Below are 8,289 nucleotides of genomic sequence, written 5' to 3' on the forward strand. Positions count from 1 at the left end.
TGAAGATGCACAAAAATATTTTGATTGGGACCTGTACACCTAAAGGATGACCCTACCTCTGAGGCAGCATCATTATGAACACCATCACAGTTACAAAAATGTAGGCTTAATGTAAGTTAGTAAGTCCTCGAACATTGTCCTTCTGGGAGCTAAGATTTGAATATAATCTTTGACCAGAGTCTAAACTTTTGGCCCCACTTCCTGATACCCTTCCTGCAGTATAAGAACCAAAGTCACCTCAAGAAGGTGAGGAGTTTAGAGACTGGGGTACCATTGGAGCTTGCACATACTTATGCTCACCCTTTCTTTCCCTCCTTTCTACTTTCTGACCCTTTATTCTTCACTCTGTCCATCAAGTATGCTTTTGACTTGAAACATGTTCTCATGATCTCTCCTTCCTTCGCTGAATTGTTTCTTCACTGAACTCCATAGTATTAACCTGGCTCCTTTTGATTTTTATTTTAATCCATTAAGCAGAAAATCATGCGTACTACAAGCTCCTGAGATTAAAGTTACAAAAGCACAAAAGATACTGAACTCTTTTTGATCCAGCTGGTCAGTTCCTTCCCTGACTTGCCAGAAACCATTCTGGCTCTTGTAGAGGATGGAGAAGGATGTAGGGAGACAGGATCAGAAAAGCCAGTGACCACTGCATCTGGGAACTTGCTTAAAAGGAACAAACTTGGTTAATCTTTCACTGATTGTTAATTCCATGATTGTTAATCTGAACTCCAGCCTTGGATTGGAATATAATAAGAAGGCACTATATGTGATTTTAAAAGGTCTTCCTCCTCTCTTCCTAACTAAGCACCCAGACAGAGGCATCTTAGGGGAAATTGAAATAAGAGGTGAGAGAGAATTACATTGACAAAGATTGATAATTGAAAATCAGCCTTCCCACACATTAGGATTCTATTTTTATTATTCATAAGCTACATATGTTCTTATATTTTCCCAATTTCTTCCCAAGCATTCCATAATTATTCTCAAATTAGCATTTGGTATGAGAATGGGTTTCCAGGGGAGATCCTTATTCACTCCAAAAATCTCACAACGTGATCCCAGTACACCTCCACACTCCTTTCTGCCACCTTCCCCACGCCTACATGTGTTCCAGCCCCACAAAATGTCCTAGCCTTCAAAGATTTATGGGACAGGATTATGCTAAAAATTATTCATTGTGGACCTAAAATCATTTTGGTAGGCTCTATTTTTATTTACTCAGTCTGGCAACCCGACCCAGATTGCTCTGCTTTCCAAAGCTCCTGAACTTGTCACTTTGCGCTCTTCACGGGAACATTCTGCCAATTCCCTCCTCTTAGCAATTCCATTCTCCAAGAACCACTTCACATGCTTCCTTTTTTCCTCAGGAGGTCAGATCACCACTTAATATTTTTTCAAACCTCTATTAAAGGATTTCAATGGTGAGTGATCTGCCTGCCTCTCCCACTGCCATGAGCTCTTCAAGGCATTGTTGGCCTCAGTGCTTTTTGACCTTCACACCTAACACACAGAAGCTACTTAATGTTTGGCAAAGGAATAAACGGATGGCTTTCTTTGTGAATAAATTAACAAAACCCATCCTCCTCCCATTTCCTTCCCACCACTCTGATTCAGCCCCGAAAACAGTATTTTTTTTTCCAAACTTCAAGATATTCCTCAGTGGGTAAAAAACACAACTTAATGTGTAAAACACAGCATGATATAGAGTGAAGTAGTCAAAAAAGAATAGAATATAGTGGAGTAACATGGAAATAGAATAACCCATACATAGTAAGGCTAAGTCTTGTTTTATTAAACAAGTTTCAGTCTTGTGTGTGTGTGAATATAATTTCAGTTAAAATGTATTACTGAACATTATCATCAAGACATTGCTGTTAGAAACTCCGGGATCACTGTGATTCTGACATCTTTTAATAGTTCCACATTTCACACTTGTTGGTCTTCTATGACATGGCCCCAAACTATCACATAGCTTTTTTCCTATAATGACTCAATTGTACACATGGTCTACCTATGGCAACAGTCCTACTGTGTGGCTGTCTCACACCCCAAACTTATGGGTCATTGTCGGGGTCCTTCATCCCCAGTCCCTCTTGAGGAGGGATGGGGAAAAACACACCCCAACCAGTCCAAGCCGCGAGAGGAGAGGGCCCACTGTCCTCCCGCACTCAGCCTTGCTTCTCCGGAGCACAAACAGAAACGCCACACAGCTTCATCAAGGCAAGACTCTCTAAAACTCCCCTCCTTATATTGGGTGCGGGAGCCTATCAGCACAACAGGTGGGCAGGATAAAGAGGTTCACTTGTTTACTCCTACTACAGGCCTCAGCAGAAAGTTATTAGAATGGCGTTACTCGGCCCCCAACATCTCCCCCGTTTTTATCTTAAAAAAGACAAAACTTAGTATATGTGGGGCTACCACCATATTAGATGGGCTGTGCCTGTCTTAGGTGTCTCCAAGCTCATTAGTCTTACTCGTCATGGGATCACCAAGTCCTTTTTACTTGGCTAGGTTGATAGGTACTTAGCTCCTGTCTTAGGTTGATAGGCTAATAGCTGGGACTTTCCCGTCTTTGACTACCAGCCGTCTAAGCAAATCAGACCTGAGGGGATGCATCTATTTCCATGGGAGCAAATGCCCGTCTCATTAGCGCTTTCTGCGTTGACTTTGTAGGCAGGCAATAGACATATTACAATTATAGTGCATAAAAACAAATCCAAACTGATCAAGCCCAAAAGTGTCAAGATAACAATCACCCAAAGTTAGAATATTGTAACAATTGTGCACATAATTCCAGTCCTCACATGCTGACTAATGGCTTCTGAGATCTACAACGCAGTATTCAAATCATTTTCTGTAGAAACTGCAGTGGCAAGGACAATACTCGCAGCAGTAAGGGCAGGAAAACACCAAAGTCTCTTTTACTGATGAGCGGAAAAGCATTCTCCTCCTCCTGTACAGGCACTAGTATATACTGAGTGGCTCTGACTACAACAGAGAAAACAGGGAAACATTCCAACATTAAGAAAACAACATTCACACAAGCCATAGGGAATAGCAGGGCAATGGAAGAATTAGAGGAGTCTTCCAGTCCCTCCCTTTTTGTTTTAAAAATGACTCTGGTCCCTTCATTTTTAGGGGGTTATGGGCGAAGATCCATTTTCTGTAACTTCTTCAAGCTGACTCAGGGGCGTCGTCTCTGTATTTTGTCAGGGACTTGAAAAAGCTTTAGCCTGTTTTCAACTATTCTGAACCCAAACACAGGCTTTCTAAATCACTACCATCAAGCATCTCTGCGCTACTTTTCACCTGTTCTTAAACTGTTTACTCCCGTATAGACTTAGATTTAGATTTACACCTGTTCTTAAACTGTTTACTCCCGTATAGACTTAGATTTAGCATTCACACACACATTCGCGGTCGTTCCAGTCTGAACCCATTTGGTTCTATTCTAAAATCTCTTGAAAAATAGAAAATAGGCCTCGCCCTCCACGAGGTACTTTTTTTTTTTTTGACATTTCATTAGAAAATAGGCCTCGCCCTCCGCGAGGTAACTATTAGCCTCGCCCTACTGCTATGGCCAGAGACTCCCGAGAGGCTCCTCCCTTCCTGGGACATTGCCTCACCCTCCGCGAGGTTCCTCCCGAAGTGACCCGTGCTTCAGAGGTGATCTGGGAATGATTAAAATCCCTTTCACACACACATTCACTGGTTTAGTCTTTGAGGAGTTTTGTCTTTGTCTTTCTCCCTGTGTCCTTCTGTCTTTTTTCTCTTTCCCTGTGAGCAATTTCAGCCTGCATTTTTCCTTCAGGTTACCCTGGTCTTTGCATTATCTTCCTTTCAGATTTCTCTGGTTTTTCAGTCTGAGTTTTTGTTCTTTGTCTTTTGCAGGTAGTTGCTTCCCTTTCTCCTGTTTATCACCTTTTCTTTCTTTCTCTTTGTCCCTCTCTTTCTCCTTGTCTTCCTGTCTTTTTTCTTTCCCTGTGAGCTACTTCAGCCTGCATTTTCCCTTCAGGTTTCCCTGGTTGTTCAGTCTTTTTGTGCCTTTCAGGTTTCTCTGGTTTTTGTCTTTCCTCCATGTATCTCTCACTTGGCTCAACTCATAGTTGTGCCCCTTTCATGCCCCATTTCGTGCCTCTTTCGTGCCCCACGTTGGGCGCCAATATGTTGGGATCCTTCGTCCCCAGTCCCTCTTGAGGAGGGATGGAGAAAAGCACATCCCAACCAGTCCAAGCCGCGAGAGAGGGCCCACTGTCCTCCCGCACTCAGCCTTGCTTCTCCGGAGCACGAACAGAAACGCCACGCAGCTTCATCAAGGCAGGAATCTCTCTCTCTAAAACTCCCCTCCTTATATTGGGTGTGGGGGCCTATCAGCACAACAGGTGGGCAGGATAAAGAGGTTCACTTGTTTACTCCTACTACAGGCCTCAGCAGAAAGTTATTAGAATGGCGTTACTCGGCCCCCAACAGGTCATATTATTTGTTTCAAGAATGATGGTCAGCTTTTTCCATAGTTAATACCTTTACCATTCCTACTTACCCTCCACACCCCGATTTCCTAAAGCTTACACCTACCTGAAACCAAACTTATATTATAGGTAAGTATGTCAATTTTTCATTACTATACTGAAATATCTGAAGCAGACTACTAAAATAAATTTTGCCTAATCCTAGCTACTTAGGAGACTGAGATCTGAGGACCTCAGTTCAAAGCTAAGCCTAGGCAGGAAAGTCCATGGGACTCTTATCTCCCATTAATCACAGATAAAGCTGGAAGCACCCTGTGGCTCAAGTAGTAGAGCACTAACCTTGAGGAAAGGAGTTTAGGGACAGCACCAAAGCCCAGTGTTTGAGCCCCAGGACTGACAAAAAAGTGGGGGGCAAAGGTTAGTCTAATCATGCTTTTATTTTCAAGAGCTCTCTGTATTCTTTGTTTTATGCCAGTTGACTCTGTCCAGGGTAAGCTTTCCCAGACATTCCTTTCTCTTCTCTTTAGACCTCCTCCTCCACCTCCTCTTTCTCTTCTTTTGGCTTGGGACCCATAGACCTAGACCCTGTCCCTGAGCTTCTTTTTCTAGCACCCTACCACTTGAGACACAGTTCTACCTCCAGCATTTTTGGTGATTAATTACATAAAAGTCCCATGAACTTTCCTCCTAGTGCTGGCTTTCAATCCAAAATCCTTGAATCTCAGCCTGAGGAACTAGGATTACAACCTATCAACTGGCACCCAGCAGACCTCTTTTTTGAGGACCTGAGCAATAAATATTCAGTGTATTTTCAGCAGGCCAAGGGAAATCTCAGTTGTGGCCATGTTTCTCAGCTGCCACTGTGCAGCTTAACTAACAGCAACAGCATAAAAGATGTACCTGAGCAGAAAAGCTGAAGAAGAGATGCCAAATTGTATTATGTTACATGAATGTACATTTTCCTTTACTTATTCGCATCCAAAATCTGCTGGTTACTTGAAAGTAGATTATAGAAAATTCTATTCTTGAGTTCCTATAGTCTAGTCAAAATATATCATTGCTGCCAGCCAAAATTTGGGAAGATTTGGAAAGAGAAAAATATGATAAAGAAGTTCTTACTCTGGTTCTGCCAGTCACCAATGTGGTTAATCCCTGCCTTTCTCTGCACACTCTTCCTTAACAGAGCAATGAGGAAGTTAAATGAGACCTAGTATCTTCCATCTTTTAGTCTTACATCTCACTAATTACTGAGCCAAACAAGTTGACTCCATTGTAAAATGGACCAAAGCCAACATCCTCTGAGGAGGATATTTGTACTGTCACAAGTTCTCTGTTGCTCTATTGGTCATTTTCTGTGTCGACGTATTGCTAGGGCAGAGTTGAGATTACATTTTATTGTAATAACTTCCAGGCACACGAAAAATAATGTAAGTCTATTAGTGGTTGAAGTTTTTAATAATTCCACAGGCATGTATTTTATTGCTATTGTAACTCTAAAATATTAAAAAATATTAATTGTAGTGGAATAATAAGTAGTAATAGGAGACCAATAAAAAGAAATAAAAATTAGAGCCTGGATAATACTATAATCTCAGTTTCTTGGGAGGCCAAGACAGAAGGATCACAATTAGAGGCCAGACTGGGCATAAAACTTTAGTGAAATCCAAGCTCAAAAAACAATCCCAGGACAAGCACCAGTGACTCACTTCTGTAATCCTAGCTACTCAGGATTTGAGAACTGTGGTTGGAAACTAGCCCAGACACGAATGTCTATGAGATTCTTACCTCTGGTTTACCATCTCAAAAAAGTGAGAAATGAAAGTGGAGCTGTGCCTCAAATAGTAGAGCTCTAGCTTTGAGAAAAAAGCTCAAAGACAATGCCCAGGCTCTGATTTCAACCTCAGGATGTGTGAGATAGATAGATAGATAGATAGATAGATAGATAGATAAATAGATAGATGATAGATAGATAGATAGACAGATAGATAGACAGATAGAATAACGATGATAGAAAGATAAGATAAAATACATACAACACACATATACACGGTACAGTTTTACTCCTCCATCAGGAAGAACAGTATATCATTTTCCAGGTAATGGATGGACCTGAAAAAATATTGAATGAAGTGAGCCAGACCTAGAAAGATACAGGTTATGTTTTCTCTCATTTGTATATCTTAGATCTAAAATAGAAATATATATGAAAACACATACAGGGTCATATGTGTGAATGCAAAATCAAACTAAGTGATGGTAAATGAAGGAGTGGGATTCTGTGATGTAACAATTTGAACAATTTAAAAAATGAATCTCAAGAAGCTCAAGTATGTTTTGACTGAGGAGAGTGGGAGTAAAGGGGAAATGGGGGAGCAGATGAATTGAGAAAGGAATCGTGGTTGAATACCATCATCATATTCAAGTACATATGTGAAAATGAAGCTAGGAAACTTGAGACAGGTAGCATGGATGACGTAGATGGGGGAAGAATGAGGAAAGGAGTGACACTTCTTAAGATGTACTATACACGTAAGTGGGTATGTTCAATTGGAATCCCTTTGTACAATTATTTGAGGCCAATAATTTTAACAAAGCAAAAGGAAGATATGAAGGAAAAACAAACAAATGAGAGGAAAGATCATGCTGGAAGCATGGCTTACACAGTGAAGCATTTAACCTAGCAAGCACAAAGTCATGCTCTACTACTACAAAAAATTAATATGAATAATCCACAGCTAATGATATGCTCACCTATAAACCTGGGGTGTGAGTAAATTATATGACAGCAATTAATGAAGACTCACACTTTCTCCCATTCATCCAACAATTATGATATAACCTTTGCATTTTTCTTCCTAGTTCCCCACCCACCCCAATCACTTTTGCTTTATTGTGCAGGACATGGAAAAGATGAGAAGCCAGCAGGAAAGCCTAGATGGCCAAAGAAAAGGCAAATAATAGAGAAAGCTAAGAGTGAGGGAGAAAGAGACAGACAAACATAAATGCAGAGACACAAAAACAGAGAGGCAGAGAAACAGAGGGAGAGAGAGAAATTTGGGTTTGGGAGAATATTTGGGGCTGGGATTCTAGAAAAGATGGAAGTTTCTGGAAGAAATTTCTTTCCATGAGGAATATTTTGAGAGGAGCAAAAATTAGGAAACAATTTTGTTAAATCCTACTCCATGTGAGAAATGTCTTGCACCTTTGGCATTTTCTCCCTAAACTGAATACAATTTTATACTTACTCCTTTATCAATGGTATGACAAATTTAAGAGTTTCGCCCTATACAATTTATAAACTAAAGCAAAAAAAAGAAGCAGTATGATGCTTATCTTATTCAGGTTATGAGTATAATTTTAGTCTTTGAAATACCCTGTGCACCACAGTGCTGCAGATTGTAATTACATGAAATATGTTGCAAAGACTTGCTTCCAGTTCTAATCCACTCCTCTAGGGTGGCCCTTCACTCTAAGAACACTCACTACTCTTGTCCAAGTCTACTCCATTTTCCTAAGAACATACTTCACAGACAGTGTGACATGGCTGAAAGACTGCAATGGAAAGACAGGTTCCAGATGTGCCACCCACAACTGCCTCAACTGTCTTCATGAACCCGAGAAAATGATAACATGATGAATAGTAGCAATGGTTTTCAACTCATGAAATGAATGGTCTTCCAGATGGTTACCTTGGATGGAAGCTCTGGAATGGCTTTTACTGCATTTGCACAGTGGGCTGAAAAAATAAAAATCTTTCAGAATGTGCCCAAGCTAGATTCCAAATAGAACAATTACTGATTCGGGGATTCTTGGCATG

The sequence above is a fragment of the Megascapheus bottae genome, chromosome 15 (assembly GCF_031878675.1).
Source record: "Megascapheus bottae isolate mThoBot1 chromosome 15, mThoBot2.hap1, whole genome shotgun sequence".
Taxonomy (NCBI): domain Eukaryota; kingdom Metazoa; phylum Chordata; class Mammalia; order Rodentia; family Geomyidae; genus Megascapheus; species Megascapheus bottae.